This window comes from Bidens hawaiensis, unplaced genomic scaffold, assembly GCF_021521415.1.
Source record: "Bidens hawaiensis isolate Kalapana, Puna unplaced genomic scaffold, B.hawaiensis_p1.1 tig00079577_1, whole genome shotgun sequence".
Classification (NCBI taxonomy): domain Eukaryota; kingdom Viridiplantae; phylum Streptophyta; class Magnoliopsida; order Asterales; family Asteraceae; genus Bidens; species Bidens hawaiensis.
Genome location: NW_027506745.1, coordinates 8,665 through 27,268, shown reverse-complemented (window position 1 = coordinate 27,268; position 18,604 = coordinate 8,665). Strand labels below are relative to the sequence as shown.

At 39.8% G+C, this 18,604-nt stretch overlaps 2 pseudogenes; both read left to right on the top strand.

The window, feature by feature from the left end:
* The first annotated feature begins 10,431 nt into the window (after positions 1-10,431).
* On the top strand, positions 10,432-11,084 carry LOC143618491 (dehydration-responsive element-binding protein 3 pseudogene; annotated as a pseudogene).
* Positions 11,085-16,948: 5,864 nt separating this feature from the next.
* LOC143618490 (early nodulin-like protein 7 pseudogene) lies at positions 16,949-18,138 on the top strand (annotated as a pseudogene).
* The last annotated feature ends 466 nt before the right edge of the window (positions 18,139-18,604 follow it).

Here is an 18,604-nt window from a genome sequence, read left to right as displayed (position 1 = left end):
GAAACGCGAATAAGAATTGATTAATTAGCCATGTTTAGAGTGTCGGTAAGCCAGAAAAGGAATGATTAATACGCGTTTTGATTCAATTTCCATACTTGTGGCGAGAATTGAGGTGCAAGATACGATCTGGTTAAATGGGTCACGGGTTTGGGTTGTGGATATCCAGGTTGATTGATGGGTATATGGGTTGGATGGTTATAATTAACAGATATTGCAGTTTAGTCCTTGTAGATTAGGGAGGGGAACATTTAGGGGTAAAAGTTTAGTGTAGGGTTAAAAGACGTATATGTTTCAAAGTAGTTTATATATATTATATTAAATTAAATAAAATATTAATTCAAAAAGTCCGAGTTGTTACAAGAGAGAATAAAGATTTTTGTTGATTACATAAGTTTAAACTTTAATTACACGTGTGTAAAAAGTCGATTCGGTGTATAAAAAATTACGGTAATTTTTTGTACATTACTTACACTTACGTATTACACATGTGTAAAAAAATTTCAAAAAAAAAAGTTGTTACGTTGAGTTCTTTCGAGCTCTTAAAACTTTAAGCGGTTCTTAAAATAAATCAATCACACCTTATAAGACTAGTCACTATGGTGAGGGGCTTCGAAGCCACTCCACCGTGACACGTCACCGCCACGTAAGCAACAGGGGGCATCGAAGCCCGCCTCGCTATGGTTTAATGCCCTCAAAGGCGCCCCTATATATATATATATATGCATATGTATGTATGTGTGTGTGAGAGGGGGACCCACATTCACCATCAACCGCGCCGGCCGTTGGAACCACCCAACCTTTGTAACATCTGCCCTGATCCGACCCGACCCAGGTACCCGTTTCTCTGACCCGATCTCTTTCTTTTATGATTTAATATTTATTTATACTTATATTTTACTTTTAATAATAATAATGTATTTTCCTTCCCGCCTCTTTCTCACTCTTTCTTTCCGCCGTCCCGTCCCTCTCCTTCCCTCTTTCCGCCTTCTTTTCCCTCTTGTCGCCGTCCCGCCCTTACGCCTTGTTTCCCTCTTTTTTCTTCTAACTCTTTGCTTGTCCTTTGTTCCTTCCCGCCTAAGGTTGTCTGCGCAGCTCCATGCGCCAGACTCCCTTACAAGGAATCCTGCGTGAAGACCACCTGTTTCAGCGATTCGCGAGACGAACTCTTCTCGCAGCGCGCTTAGGATTTGTAATTCTTCTCGCAGCGCGCTAAGAACGGTAGTTCTTCCCGCGACGCGCTAAGGATTTGTAATTCTTCTCGCAGCGCGCTAAGAACGGTAGTTCTTCCCTCGACGCGCGAAGAATTATAGTTCTTCTCGCGGCGCGCTAGGAATTTTAGTTCCTCCCGCGGCGCGCTAAGAAATGTGATTCTTCCCGCGACGCGTTAAGGTTGGTTCTGTCTGCCTTCGCGCTCGCGCACTTTTGCCTTCGCGCTCCAGCCTTCTCGCGCTAAACCCTGAGTTTTCTTCTGTTTAATCTAGCCGTTGCTTTTGTGTTGTCTTATCTTTTGTGCTGTTGACCTAATCTGCTTTATGTCTGAAAAGTTACTTTCGGCGCAGCATGCGCGCCAACCCCATTGGTTGGCAGAAAAAGTGACTGACATAATCTTTTGAGATCTGCTTTTGCCATGCTTGACCAGTACCTTTTTCTGAACTGCCCATGCCTTTTTACTGTTCCCTGACAGCTTTATCTTGCCCCCTGCAGCTGCCATATCTTTTGATATCTTTTGTTATCTTTTGTTTTGTCTTGTTCTGTTTGTCTTGGAACCTTTTCCCCTTTTTCTGGATTTATGTCTCCTAGGGTTTTCCTATAAATAATAATCTTATTTTTCTTAACACTACACACACAAACACTTAATCTCTCCTGTTCTCCTTGCTCTCTGCCGCCTCCCTCTCTGCCTCCGTCTTCCTCTCCGTTCTGCCCTGCTTTTCCGGTAATATATATATAATAATTTACTTATTAATTATGCTAACTTATAATCAAGACTTAAAACAGATCGTTAAAACAATAATCTTTAATTATAGGTTAACTTGTGCTTGTTTAAAGTTGGTTCTTGCTTTATCTTACACCGCATCGTTTATCAAGTGAGTAATCTCGTACCTAATCCCTTTTTGCTTTTAATGTTTTGGGATGTTCATGTGTTCATACAAACTTAGAGTCTTAAACTTGTTTATGAGCTTTAGTCGCGCAGTATCCCATGTGTTGAGGACGTTTACTTGGCTGTTTATTTGTATGTGTGTATCATTAACCGCTTTGTTCGGCCTATTCCGCAGTTTTCATGGATCCATTAGATGAACACGGGAGACCTATCGTTTACGGTTTTCTTGTTTTACACTTGCACAGATGTTTTCTCGTTTTTGTGCTCAATTGGGAGCACGGATTGAACTATAAACTATGAGCTATGATCTATCTAGGCTTGATCACAATCTGATTGCACCCTTGTTAAACACCAGACATACACGTGTTGCGCGCAGATTTATTGTTATCTATGTATTGTATTAAACTTGATTTCTCGCCAACACGCAAGTGTTTGACGTTTATTTTAACACATGTTCAGGTTTGCAGTAGCTGTTTTGGAGCTTGTGGACACATAGGACGTTTTTACTTTTGGACCTAGATTAAAATGTATCAAGACAAGTTATTACTGTTTTAATATTTTGATTTATAATATATTGATTTATGTTGGTTTATTTATATCTTATGTATACGTTGCGCATGCGTGAATGAATATATTTATTAAATATTGACACCCAATAGTGTCACGAGTAATGAAACAATATGTGGCGCCCCGATGTATAATCCGCCTTTGGTCGGGGTGTTACAGATTGGTATCAGAGCTCGTTGACTTTAGGATAGGTGGTTAGACGTAACGGCCTAGAATACCTAAGAGTCCCTTCTCGCGCATGAGAGAATTCTCATGTTTGCGCGCTTATTGTTAATTACTCGTTATTTATGAATATGCTCGTGCTTGCGCAGTATATGATTTTATGATTTATTTCGCGATATTTCGACTTTTGCTGAATTTCGATTTTTATTGATTATTCGTTTGTTGGGATTTGAAAATCCGAAAAGTCATGGTGATACATGAATAGTTGATTTTCAATTTCCATTTACGATTATGTTCTGAGGTTGGAGACTTGAAAAGTCATGGTGATACATGAATTGTCGACCTCCAATACTCATTTTCTTGTATATTTTGTATTGAAGATTGAAAAGTCATGGTGATACATGAATCGTCAATCCCCAATACTCGTTTGCTCGTATATTTTAAATTGGGAACTCGGAAAGTCATGGTGATACATGAATTGTCGATTCTTGATTCGAATTTGTTACCTTTATTAAGTCTGCATTTAGGGTCATTTATTTTACTTTAACTTTTAATAGTAACTGACTCCGCAAAACCAAGCTTTATAAGATTAAACCTTGTGCTAAAACCAAGATATTAACTAAAATTAAAACTTTTATAGAATGCCTCCGCTATCTCGCCGATTTCTGAGAAGAGAAGCCACGCGCATGCGTAGACAGCAACGTTCCCAGGAAATGGCCGCCGCGATAGCCCAAGCCTTGAGCCAAAACAATACCTCCAGTTATAACATTAAATCCTTCAACGCGGGTAACCCTCCAAAGTTCACAGGTCTTGAAGGAGCCACCGTGATGCTCCAGTGGCTTGAGAAAATAGAAAACACTTTCCTCCACACCCAATGCCCCTCAGACAGACGAACCCTGTATGCTTCCAGTGTCCTGGAATCTAGAGCGCTTACATGGTGGAATGGAGTAGCTCATGCGCGTGGCGCAGAGGCTGCTTCTAGCATGACATGGGAGGAATTTAAGGAAATTCTGACGCGAGAATTCTGCCCTCCCAACGAAATTAAGCGCCTGGAGGAGGAATTTTGGAATCTTAAGCAGTACAGCGGTGAAGCGCGCGAGTACGCGACGCGTTTCCATGAACTAAGCTTACTGATCCTCACCTTGTTACCCCTTCCCGCCGAGCCATAGAGAAATTCCTTGGGGGTCTCCCCATGGAAATTCAAGATTCTGTATGGGCCAGAAACCCAGTAACCCTCTCTGACGCCATCGAGTTGGCCGCTGTGCTCAGCGACAATCATGTCAGAGCAGGAACTCTGTTCCTGCGGGGAGCTGAGAAGACCAAACTCACCAAGACTGCCCCTGAACCAACAGAAACCAAACCAGAACCCTCAAACCGTAACAACCTCAAGCGCAGGCGCAAGGCCTATGCGCTTACCAACCCGCCCATTGCCCAGCAACCCATCTACCAACCTCCAGTTTACGCGCCTAACCCTCTGACAGCTTACCCAACACCTCCTATAGTCCACAACTATGCCTTAACCAATCCAGCACTCCCTGCCCTGCCACCTAAGAAACCTTACACAGGAAACCAACCCTTTTGCCCAACCTGTAGATTTCACCACCCAACCCAAACCCCGTGTCGACTTTGTAACCGATGTGGCCGTACTGGTCACACTGCTGAGAACTGTAGAGTCCTTCCCGCCAACCCAATTGCGCAAACACCACCAGTCTACCCGCAGAATCCACAACCAACCTACCAAAACCCACGACCCAGATCGTGCTTTAACTGCGGTGATCCCAGTCATTTCCGGAACGCGTGCCCGAGACTACAAGTGCAAATCACACAAGCGAATCCGGTGAACCAGATTTCGAACCAAGTGACACGCGGACGAGCTTTTAACATAACCGCGCACCAAGCGCAAGCGAATAATGACGTAGTTAATGGTACATTTTTGCTTAACGGATTTTATGCTTCTGTACTTTTTGATACTGGCGCCGATCGAAGTTTTATCTCTCGCGCCTTCGAGCAGAAGCTTGCGCGACCGCGCAGCGATTTAAAAGAAAATTTTTCAGTTGAATTGGCTAATGGCAAAACTGTTTTAATTAACTCTGTGATTAAAAATTGCACGCTTAACCTTAACGAAAACGATTTCCTGATCGACCTCATCCCCATGCCTCTTGGAAGTTTTGATGTTATCATTGGTATGGACTGGCTCTCGAATAATCGCGCCGAAGTTATTTGCGCCAAGAAGTTGATTCGCATTCCTCGAGAAAATGGTGATCTTCATATCTACGGCGAAAAACCCTCCCGCGGTCTTAAGCTTATGTCTTGCGCCGAAGCCCAAAGACTCATGCGGAAAAGGTGTATTGCATTTTTAGCCCATGTGGTTAAACCCGATGAAGGAAAGAAGAAGCTTCGCGATATCCCTGTCGTGCGTGATTTTCCTGAAGTTTTTCCTGATGATCTTCCTAGTATCCCTCCCGCTCGTGAAGTCAAGTTCCGTATTGATCTTGTCCCTGGTGCTTCCCCCGTAGCTAAATCTCATTACCGTCTTGCGCCCGCTGAGATGCAAGAATTGGCAAGTCAACTTCAAGAGTTGACCGCTAAAGGATTCATTCGCCCTAGCTCTTCGCCCTGGGGTGCTCCGGTGTTGTTCGTTAAAAAGAAAGATGGATCGTTTCGCATGTGTATTGATTACCGCGAGTTGAACAAACTCACCATTAAAAACCGGTATCCCTTACCGCGTATTGACGACCTCTTTGATCAACTCCAAGGTGCCTCTTGTTTCTCGAAGATTGATCTCCGCTCTGGTTATCACCAGTTGCGCATCCGCGATGAAGATGTTCCGAAGACTGCTTTTCGAACTCGTTATGGCCATTTTGAATTCTTGGTCATGTCCTTCGGTTTAACCAACGCACCCGCCGTTTTCATGGATCTAATGAATCGGGTGTGTAGGCCTTTCTTGGATAAATTCGTGATTGTGTTTATCGATGATGTTCTGGTGTATTCTAAGACCAAGGCCGAGCATGAGCAACATCTTCGGTTGGTGTTGCAAAAGCTTAGAGCTGAGCAACTCTATGCTAAGCTTTCCAAGTGTGAATTTTGGTCTGATGAAGTACAGTTTCTTGGCCATGTTGTAAACAAGATGGGTATCCATGTCGACCCATCCAAAATTGAAGCAATCAAGAACTGGATTACGCCGACCACTCCTACCGAGATCCGTTCCTTTCTGGGCTTAGCTGGTTATTACCGGCGCTTCATTTCGAACTTCTCGAAAATCGCTTTGCCTTTAACAGCTCTAACGCACAAAGGTAAACCGTATATTTGGGGCTCGAAGCAAGAAGAAGCCTTTCTAACGCTCAAGCGTTTGTTGTGTGAAGCTCCTGTTCTTGCGCTACCTGAGGGTAATGATGATTTTGTCGTGTACTGCGATGCCTCTAACCAAGGTCTCGGTTGTGTTCTTATGCAACGAGGCAAGGTTATCGCTTACGCATCGAGGCAACTTAAGGTTCATGAAAAGAATTATACAACTCACGACCTCGAACTTGGTGCAGTTGTTTTTGCCTTGAAGATCTGGAGACACTACCTTTATGGTACTAAGTGTATCCTTTACACTGACCATAAAAGCCTTCAGCATATCTTTGATCAAAAGGAACTTAACATGAGACAACGCCGATGGAACGAACACATCAGCGATTACGATTGTGAGATCCGGTATCATCCTGGTAAGGCTAATGTGGTAGCCGATGCGCTCAGCCGAAAACCCTGCCAGCTTAACTGTATTTTGCCGCGCACGCATCTTCAATTTGCGGCGATTCAAAGCAACCTTGAATCGCGTATTCGTGACGCGCAGCGCGCATCCATCAGTAATGGTAACCTTCGCGCCGAGTTAGCGTGTGGCGCGGAAGCACTCTTTGTCCCTAATCTGAGTGGAATTCTCTGCTATCTTAATCGCATCTGGATTCCCTTTGATGAGAATCTTCGCGCCGATATCCTGAGTGAAGCGCACAAATCTCGGTATTCTATTCATCCTGGCGCTGATAAGATGTACAAGGATTTGCGCATTACTTATTGGTGGCCCGGTATGAAAAATGATATTGCTGTGTTCGTAGCTAGATGCCTGACTTGTTCTAAAGTAAAAGCTGAACACCAACGCCCATCTGGTTTGCTCGAACAACCAGAAATTCCTACGTGGAAATGGGAATGTGTAGCGATGGACTTTATTACCAAGTTACCTTTGACAGCAAGCAAACATGATAGCATTTGGGTAATAGTGGATCGATTGACTAAGTCTGCTCACTTTCTGCCCATTCGTGAAAACTACCGTGTTGAGCAGCTCGCGCAGCTTTATGTCAAGGAAATTGTCTGCCGCCATGGTACTCCTTTGAGCATCATATCCGATCGCGATGGCCGTTTTATATCTCGCTTTTGGAAATCTCTCCAATCTGCGCTAGGAACTCGCTTGGACATGAGTACGGCGTATCATCCTCAGACTGACGGTCAGTCTGAGCGAACTATTCAAACTCTTGAGGATATGCTCCGATCTTGTGTTCTTGATTTTGGAGGTAATTGGGATTCACACCTGCCTTTGATTGAGTTCTCTTATAATAACAGCTATCATTCCAGTATCGGTATGGCCCCATTTGAAGCACTTTATGGTCGTAAGTGCCGCTCCCCGATTTGTTGGAGTGAAGTGGGTGAAACTCAAATCACAGGACCCGAACTTGTTCAAGAGACAACCGATAAAATCGCCAAGATCCGTGATCATCTGCTGACTGCCAGAAGCCGACAGAAGAGTTACGCAGATCGTAGGCGGAAGCCTCTCGAATTTCAAGTTGGTGATCTTGTTCTCCTCAAAGTGTCGCCTTGGAAAGGTGTTGTCCGCTTTGGGAAGAAGGGTAAGCTTGCTCCTCGATATGTTGGACCATTTAAGATTCTCGCGCGTGTGGGAAAAGTTGCCTACAGACTTGACCTGCCGCCCGCGCTCAGTAATGTGCATCCAACGTTCCATGTATCCAATCTCAAGAAGTGTTTAGCTGACGAGAACCTTCACATTCCACTTGATGAAGTTCAAGTTGATGAAACTATGCATTTCGTTGAGAAGCCTGTTGAGATTATGGATCGCGAGGTAAAGCAAACCAAGCGCAGTCGTATCCCTATCGTGAAAGTTCGCTGGGAGTCCAAGCGCGGAGCCGAGTTTACATGGGAAAGGGAAGATCAAATGAAGATCAAGTACCCGCACCTGTTCTCTGCGCAACCTACTTCGAGATAAATTTCGGGACGAAATTTCTTAAAGTAGGGGAGACTGTAACATCTGCCCTGATCCGACCCGACCCAGGTACCCGTTTCTCTGACCCGATCTCTTTCTTTTATGATTTAATATTTATTTATACTTATATTTTACTTTTAATAATAATAATGTATTTTCCTTCCCGCCTCTTTCTCTCTCTTTCTTTCCGCCGTCCCGTCCCTCTCCTTCCCTCTTTCCGCCTTCTTTTCCCTCTTGTCGCCGTCCCGCCCTTACGCCTTGTTTCCCTCTTTTTTCTTCTAACTCTTTGCTTGTCCTTTGTTCCTTCCCGCCTAAGGTTGTCTGCGCAGCTCCACGCGCCAGACTCCCTTACAAGGAATCCTGCGTGAAGACCACCTGTTTCAGCGATTCGCGAGACGAACTCTTCTCGCAGCGCGCTTAGGATTTGTAATTCTTCTCGCAGCGCGCTAAGAACGGTAGTTCTTCCCGCGACGCGCTAAGGATTTGTAATTCTTCTCGCAGCGCGCTAAGAACGGTAGTTCTTCCCTCGACGCGCGAAGAATTATAGTTCTTCTCGCGGCGCGCTAGGAATTTTAGTTCCTCCCGCGGCGCGCTAAGAAATGTGATTCTTCCCGCGACGCGTTAAGGTTGGTTCTGTCTGCCTTCGCGCTCGCGCACTTTTGCCTTCGCGCTCCAGCCTTCTCGCGCTAAACCCTGAGTTTTCTTCTGTTTAATCTAGCCGTTGCTTTTGTGTTGTCTTATCTTTTGTGCTGTTGACCTAATCTGCTTTATGTCTGAAAAGTTACTTTCGGCGCAGCATGCGCGCCAACCCCATTGGTTGGCAGAAAAAGTGACTGACATAATCTTTTGAGATCTGCTTTTGCCATGCTTGACCAGTACCTTTTTCTGAACTGCCCATGCCTTTTTACTGTTCCCTGACAGCTTTATCTTGCCCCCTGCAGCTGCCATATCTTTTGATATCTTTTGTTATCTTTTGTTTTGTCTTGTTCTGTTTGTCTTGGAACCTTTTCCCCTTTTTCTGGATTTATGTCTCCTAGGGTTTTCCTATAAATAATAATCTTATTTTTCTTAACACTACACACACAAACACTTAATCTCTCCTGTTCTCCTTGCTCTCTGCCGCCTCCCTCTCTGCCTCCGTCTTCCTCTCCGTTCTGCCCTGCTTTTCCGGTAATATATATATAATAATTTACTTATTAATTATGCTAACTTATAATCAAGACTTAAAACAGATCGTTAAAACAATAATCTTTAATTATAGGTTAACTTGTGCTTGTTTAAAGTTGGTTCTTGCTTTATCTTACACCGCATCGTTTATCAAGTGAGTAATCTCGTACCTAATCCCTTTTTGCTTTTAATGTTTTGGGATGTTCATGTGTTCATACAAACTTAGAGTCTTAAACTTGTTTATGAGCTTTAGTCGCGCAGTATCCCATGTGTTGAGGACGTTTACTTGGCTGTTTATTTGTATGTGTGTATCATTAACCGCTTTGTTCGGCCTATTCCGCAGTTTTCATGGATCCATTAGATGAACACGGGAGACCTATCGTTTACGGTTTTCTTGTTTTACACTTGCACAGATGTTTTCTCGTTTTTGTGCTCAATTGGGAGCACGGATTGAACTATAAACTATGAGCTATGATCTATCTAGGCTTGATCACAATCTGATTGCACCCTTGTTAAACACCAGACATACACGTGTTGCGCGCAGATTTATTGTTATCTATGTATTGTATTAAACTTGATTTCTCGCCAACACGCAAGTGTTTGACGTTTATTTTAACACATGTTCAGGTTTGCAGTAGCTGTTTTGGAGCTTGTGGACACATAGGACGTTTTTACTTTTGGACCTAGATTAAAATGTATCAAGACAAGTTATTACTGTTCGAATATTTTGATTTATAATATATTGATTTATGTTGGTTTATTTATATCTTATGTATACGTTGCGCATGCGTGAATGAATATATTTATTAAATATTGACACCCAATAGTGTCACGAGTAATGAAACAATATGTGGCGCCCCGATGTATAATCCGCCTTTGGTCGGGGTGTTACAACCTTCGGCGCCCTTGGTTGGACCGCACCCCACGGCTGTGTTCGACGTCCAACGGCGCCCGCCACATCAGCCAACGGAGCCCTAGTCTAATACTCTTAAATTTACTATCATTTTATATCATTTTCCATAAATATATTCAAACGATACTCTCAAGAAGCTAGGAGAAAGGGCACCACTACTTACCACAACACTAAATTAGTGAACATTACGTACAATCATGCAACACTTTTCTACTACTACTTAAGAGCCTACATATAACCTTTGTTTTAAGCCTCCTTAACGGACAAACATCAATGGCACCCACCGATCTTTCTTCTTCTTCTTCCTCCTCCCCCGCCGCACCCGCGTCTCCTAAGATCAACAAAAGATCACATCCACAAGACCATGCAAGTGACATTAAGCACTCAGTGTACCGAGGAGTCCGAAGGCGTAGATGGGGCAAATGGGTGTCCGAGATTCGACAACCTAGACAAAAAACACGTATTTGGTTAGGCAGTTTTCCAACACCCGAGATGGCGGCTAGAGCTCATGATGTTGCCGCGTTATCTATCAAAGGTAACGCGGCTGTTCTAAACTTCCCGCAGCTTAAAGACAGTTTACCTCGACCGGCTTCTTGTTCTCCACGTGATGTTCAAGAAGCGGTCGCTAAAGCGGCCGCCATGCAAGAGTTTATCTTGCCAGAAAATAATATGGTGCCTCCGTTGATATTAAATGGTGAGTCTATTAAGTCTCCGGATAATGTTTGCAATAATATTTATGTGAAATCATTAAGCTTCCCAGTTTAGATGGGTGGTGTGAGTCGTCGTTTTCAGAAGAGTTTATGGTGGACACGACGGATAAGTGGATGTATCCGTCGTGGATGGTGGCGGATTCAGAAAATTTTCTAGGATCCATGTCAGACCAGACGTTGGATGATTCGAATAATATTAACAAGCCCGAGTTTTGAGCCAGGGATTGTTTATATATGTGATTAGCTAGACTGTTTTAAGAAAATAAAGTTGCTATAATAATAATGTTAACTTGTATAATGAAACATTAGTGTCACACTAATGAGGCACTACTTACCTGGTACACGGTCGTACAATGTTGTAATATCATATATAGGATTGTACGACACGTGAAAATGATCATATAAGTCATATGAGAGCTCATACAAGGTGGTGTACGTTTATAAAACCAAATCTTATTTATTTATTCTAGTTATAAGTCTGGCTGAAACATGATTTTAGAAATAAGAAATTAACTAACCAAACCATGGATAAATCCAAGTAAACTTTTCTTAAATCCAAGCGATCTTTTTTCGTAAGCGTTTTCCCCTTATCCAATCGGGGGATCGAATTGATTATAAAAGCATGTGTTTAATTAGTCTATATGATAAGCTAAACAAATCGTACAGTACGTATGATATGTTTAGCTTATATATATTGTTAAGCCATGTTTTGTTTATTAGTCTTTTATATTATTTAGAACTATTCACCATGCAAATTTGCTAGCTTACGATTTCGTTAATGTATGTTTTGACCAAGACCATGTACACCTATATTATAAGGTAAAGTATGCACATACTAGAAACAACATATTGCAAAATCTTATTAACAACTCACCAACTCTCTCTTTCTTTCCTATTCCAGTAATAATCAACACCCACAAGATCCAAAATCTCGGTTTCTTACTAATGATTTCCGCTACCTAGTAAGTGAGATTGTTTAAGAACTAGTTGTTTGATCCATTTAATTATTGTATGGTAATTGTTAACTATTGTCCTCAAAACACTAATAAGTAATAATTCCCCCTTTAAATACATATTAATTAGTACGTAGATCCTCCTACCAGAAAAAGTAATTACAAAATACACACGTGTCACTATCATGCTACATATGGCATAGATTCGATTCGAGGTCCCTAGCTTGATGTCGAAAACGTACAGCATCGTATGTAAGGAATGTTTTCACAACCGATATGATGATGTTCGGAGAAATATGTTACCACCTGCTCAAAAACATTAAATATGATTTCCCAAACTAAAACATGTGACAAAGATATGAAGTTGTCAATGATGTATTAATTTACCGGGTGTACGTAACATTGTAACCAAACAATATATGTGTTCAGAAAGCTTAATCTAATGAGAACCACTATGGTAATTAGTCTTAAACCATCATTACCTTCTCTATCACCACACGTTCGTTGAAAATCATGAAAAGTAGTAGGGACATAGTGCTTAGCTCCAAAGGTGCGTAGTTATCGGCTTCTAGTCTCAAAGGGGGCCTAAGTATATCGGCGTTTAGGCTCAAAGGACGTTTGTTGAATGCATGTCTTTTTAGGTTGGATAGGGCGTTGTGCTTAGCTCTAGAGTGCCAGAATATCATCGTCTTATAAGCAGAGTCGGCTACAGTCTAGTATGTAGCTTATTCTGGAGACGTGTTAGAAAAAGGTCAAACACGTCACCCTTCCATGGTGTTCCATGCCAACCCAAATGGTGTCTAAAGGAGCCTAACCATATGTCTCAATGCTATTGACCTATTTTCTTCATCGACTAGTTTTGAAAAGTGAAAATTTCATGGCTATTTTGGATTTTTTTTTTCCGAAAAGCCTATTTAAGATATTTTCCCTAAGAAGATACATGTCCTACGAGTGGAGCCCTAGGAGATCAATCAACAGACATGAAGTTACGAAACATGTGTTTAAATTGAAAGGATAGAAGTAGAACCAAAATTGGCCACAAAAGATCAATCAACTCCTACATACTCTTGTATGCGATACGAATGGTATCAAGCCGTGTAAAAACGATGTTCCTAATGGTATCAACCACCAAAAGACCTTTAGCCTAATGGTATCAAGCCGTGTAAAAACGATGTTCCTCCCATGAGGTAGGAGTTTGATTCCATTGTGATCAATAATATAGATTTAGAATTATGATTACGGTATGTTAAGAAAACGCTTCCTAGTTATATGTTGTATGTTTAATAATAGTTATAAAACTAATTATATGTTGTAGCACTAAGCCCCATGCACACCCTTTCACACTCATGGTTTATGAAGCACTTGGTACTTTTCAACAAATTAATACACCGATAATGGAATCTGCATTGCTGCAAAATTTGTATCTTGCTTTTCTTTGACGGTTATTCTAATTTGTGAGTGTTTGAATTTGCGTGGGTCACATTCACATTTAATATTGATGGTACGTGTGACTATTTTACTGTTTTTAATGGTTAATATATCTCCTTTACGTGTGTCACCTTTACGTGTGAGTTTGTATGGACCCATTCACTAACAAAATATAACTTTTACAAAAATAAAATGGACAATAAAGGTGTGATCTTTTTGTTCATCGACTTTAGCAGCAAAGCGTAAAAGAGTGCACTACAATAACACCTGCCTGTAAAGTTGTGAAACATTTGTCATGGAGGTGGCGGTGATCGGTGCGGCGGTTGTGGTACATATAAACAACTTGCGAAATTACATGAACATGCAAATATGTAATTCACTTTGCGATTTTATACATCCCAATACGTTGCAACGAGAAACGAACTGATATCGTAACAAATTATAGAAGAAAATACTTGAAGTACTATACTTAGGAGTAAGGTTATCAATTAAAGCTATTTAGTTTAAGAAAGGTGAGAAGATGGATTGATTGATTGATTGATTAATAACAATGTATATGACTATATGTAGACTTTTAATATTAACCTTCCAATTAGTTGTTAAAGGGGTAATTTTGTCAATTGTGTTTTTATTTAAAACAAAAAGTATAGCCGTTTCTTTTTAAATATTGGAAAATTGGTTTTAAATAATCCAAACTATGGCCTATTGGTAAATATCCATCCCAACTTTACACTTGCCTGCTGGCAGTACCAACTACTTATGCGTTTGTTTTTAACGGGCCGGGACTAACGGATGTTAACTCCGTTAGTCTTTGTCTGACGTGGCGATCCCAGCTGTCAAAAATCAGATTACGTGGACGTCTACGTGGCGGCTGACTGTGTATTTAAAATATATGTATATATAGAGAGATTCACTCCCCCCCTCTCTATCTCTCTTCATCTTCATCCACCCCACCTGTCACCGCCATTTGCACCGACCACCGCCATCGCACCACCTGCCACCATCAACCTCTCTTATCGCACCACAAGAGTTGTACCATAAAAACTTAACTTGTATACCACCAATCCCCATCTCCGGTAGAGAAATTGTCGGGAAAATCCAACCCTGCAACAAGGGTTTGGTTGTTTATGATTTAGAGCTTCAAAATCGTCCGGTTATGGTTGTTTATGATTTAGAGCTTCAAAATCGTCCGGTTAGGGTTTGGTGACCAAAACATGGAGATTTGGGTGTTTATGATTTGGAGCTTCAAAATCAGATTAGGGCTTATGAACATTGAATTGGGTCTTCAAAATCTGACTACAGCCTTGTGAAGGTTGAACTTCGGTCTTTGAAATCTGATTAGGGCTCCGTGAAGGTTGAATTAGGGTGCTCGGAAACTGGGTATGGGTGGTGGTGGCCGATTGTGATGGTTTTAGGGCAATAGTTGCTGGGGCCGGGAAACGAGGGGTGGTGGTGGTGGCTCGCCGGGAAACGAGGGGTGGTGGTGGGGTACTGGACCAAGAAGAAGAAGAAGAAGAATAATAATAATACACAGTCAGCCGCCACGTCGCGTTCCACGTAATCAAGTTTTTGCCAACTGGGATGGTCACGTCAGATAAAGACTAACGGAGTTAACATCCGTTAGTCGCGGCACGTTAAAAACAAATGCACATGTAGTTGGTACTGCCAACATGCAAGTGTAAAGTTGGGATGAATATTTACCAATAGGCCATAATTAGGATTATTTAAAACCAATTTTCCTTAAACATTCCACGATTCTTCAAGATTTCATTCGCGCTTTCCACTCCTCGATAATTATTCGAACAAGTTGGTAGAGATTATCGATTAATTATTCGAAAAGATCATGGTGTATTGGGTAAGATGTGGTCTATAGTATCATGGTAAGTCGATGTGCCATATTTTGTTCGTTTTATATATTGATTTCAAGTAAATTTGAGTGACGATTGTGGTCTACATTGATTTCCAAGTTTTAGGGATGACAAATATCGTTCTATGGTGTTATAATTCTATCGTTCTATAGTGTTTTAGTTCTGGTATTTTATGATGCTTTAGTTCTATGGTAGAGAAACCAAACTATATAGAACTTCTCTATGGCCATTGAACGTACCTGTATCCACTAGAAAAACATCCTTCTCTTGATAAATATCCTCAGAGTCCACCTATAATCATAATCTAGTTGCTAATAAATGTTGATGATTTTAGTATTATCTAGTTAGCTTGTGTAATTTAGCATTTATTATTGATAAAAATGAGAAATCGTGTTCAAACGTCAAACACGTTTTGAGAAGTGTAGTTATGCGAGAATGATATGATTTTAAGCATAAAAGTCACCTCGAAGTTCAAGGGGCAATGCTCACTGCAAAGCGAGTATATATTCAGGGGGGAGCAGCGATTCTGGTAGCGGGGTTTTAAGGGCAACGTCCCTAACTGGAGTTGCTACAAACCTGCTTTACCGTGTTCTAGTAGATCGGGATCAACTTTGTTCTTAAGTATCAAAAATGAAGATGAGGAACAATTTTTTTCTTCAATATCAAACTCAATGTCAATATCAAAACGAAAGGCTAGTACCAAATTTGTTGCATGGTATCAAATTAATTTGTTAATCAATGGTATAATTATTCCGTTGCAAATGTGTTATACGTACCAAATTTGTGGCGTATTATACAACTGTCATAGTTTGCTTTTTAATTCTATAAACATTAATTAAAATTAAGTATTGCATAGTTCAATTATTGTTCTTTGTGCTACTAATTAATTATAATATATTGTCACATCGTATGCTTGGCTATGTATATATGGTCTTCGTTATTTTCATTGTTACTTGTTTACATTTAATTCCTATCATTAGTTTGTGTTCATCCGCTAATTCAGCATTCAACCAGGACGTGTGTTCTACTGTTATCGTGGTGATTTTTGAACTTTTCATAAATTTAATTTGTAACTATTAACGAATATTATTATTTAAATCTTACGGAATTCATTACATATTTTCTTCTAATTTTCAAAAACACAATAAAAACTAAATTGACTAAAAAAGTATTATTTCATAGATAATAATGACAATATATATATATCAACTATGCATGTCTTATTAGAAGCATAACCAGACGTGTGCGACATATGACGTTAGTTTTGTAAAAAGTGTCGTGGTTGTAAAATGTTCTGTAACACCCGTTCAATCATTACATAATTATTATACTTTTAATATTTTAATATACATAAAAATATAAGTAAAAAATGAAAAACTTTTGATTGACCAACCATTCCCACCTCCGTTGTAAAAATAACAGGCGTAAAAGCAACGAGCCCGGCCAAAACAAAGAGGAAGGGCCGGGGCAGTCTGTGCCTCGTTTTGCCTCACAACGAAGCTCATGTACTCGAGTACGTATGGTCTTAGGATCAACTTAGCATAAACATGTTTTGTACTTATTTTTAATAATACAAAAAATTCTAAAACTCAACCGTTTTTACATATCGACAGTCAAAAGTCAAAATCTTAATCCGGTACGAGTCTCTTCACGTTCTCACGTTCAAACCCATGCACCATTATCTCCCTCCAAAACCCTACAATCTCTTATTATATATAACCACCATCATATCATTATCACCATCTAAACCGTTTTTCACAATCACTATAATTAACCTTTAATATTACAACCTCTTGCACTTGCAAATTACACAAGTATAATCATAATAATAATAATAATAATGTCTTCTTTCACTTGTTTAGCTCTTCTTGTTTTAGCATTTGTTACTGCCACCGCCGTTGCAAAAGAATACCAAGTTGGAGACACCGTGGGCTGGCGGATTCCGGCTACTAATGAAACTGAACTCTACACCACGTGGGCTTCACGACGGCGGTTTTACATTGGCGATTCTCTCCGTTAGTTTCACTCTCTTTATTGTTGTTATTATTATTATTACTATTATTATTGTTATTATTATCAATATTATTATTATTAATAAGATTGTTATTATTATTATTATTATTTTCATTATCTATGTGTTACAATTGTTATGTTGTGACATATAGATGATTATTATTATCAAATGAATTATAAAATGTTGATTACATTATTATCAACTTATCATCAACATAGTAATTGTTTAGAGTTAATGGTTTTTATGTTTTGTTTTCTTATTAATTAAATAAAGCATTTTTCTTTATTTCATCATCATCATCATCATCATCATCATCATCATCATCATCATCATCATCATCATCATCATCATCATCATCATCATCATCATGTTGGTTGTGACAAATAAGTTTTATTATCAAATGTGTTATAACATGTTTATTATATTAGTTATTTTCAAGTTATGTATGTTTTACATTTAGTAATCAACTTTGGATTAAGTCAATGGGTTTTACGTTTTGTTTTTTTATTAAGTAAAACGCTTCTTATTATTTATATCATAATATTATTATTCTGGTTATTTTAATGTATTATTAATATATGCTATTGATCACTAATTTGTTTAACTGTTTTGATCTTTGTGTTATAGGGTTCCATTACAATATTGATTCTGTTGTTCTGGTTGACAAGTATGGCTTCTACCACTGTGATTCTACTCATCCGATATCGTACTTTAACGACGGGAACACCTTAGTTACTCTTGACAAAGTTGGCACAGTTTATTTCATTAGTGGGAACATGGAACGTTGTTATAAAGGAGAGAAGATGATGTTAAACGTGAGGAAACTGAGACAATTTCCACCATCTGTTGCTGATGCACCTTATAATCCGTATTACGGTATGGCACCGGCGCCTTCTCAGGTTTTTGGTGCGGGTACTTACGAGGATTCTGGTTTGTCTGTTGCGGTTTCTGCTTCGCTTATGGCTCATGTTGTTGCTTTAGCTGGTTTCGTGTTGAGCGTGGTGTAGTTTTAGTTTTTGTTTGGTGTTATTAGTTTTTAGTTGTGTTTTTGTTATGCATTGACGGTACCTTGAGGTTTTGATTGCTTTGTTTATGGTTACTAGGGTGTTATTGATTTGGATTTTTAATGATTTAATTGAGCAATTTGTTATTTGTTTTGTTTAATTTTTGTATGAACTTTGCTTTCACTTACATGAACATGTTTGATGAAACTCATTTTAATCAATCTTGTTAAATTTATCTAGTTCCAAGTATAAACTCAGTCTAATGAAATAAATATTGATCACTATAAACTTTATTTAATGTTTTAATAATATTTATAAAATAGATACTACTTCAAGAAAATTTGAAGTTGTTTTTGTTTAATAGTTTAAAACGTTTACTGATTAATTACGAAAATTATTACATAAAACTATGAATATCACCTAAAAGGCAAACAAGTGAACTTTAAGGTTTTGCTGTCATTGAACATAT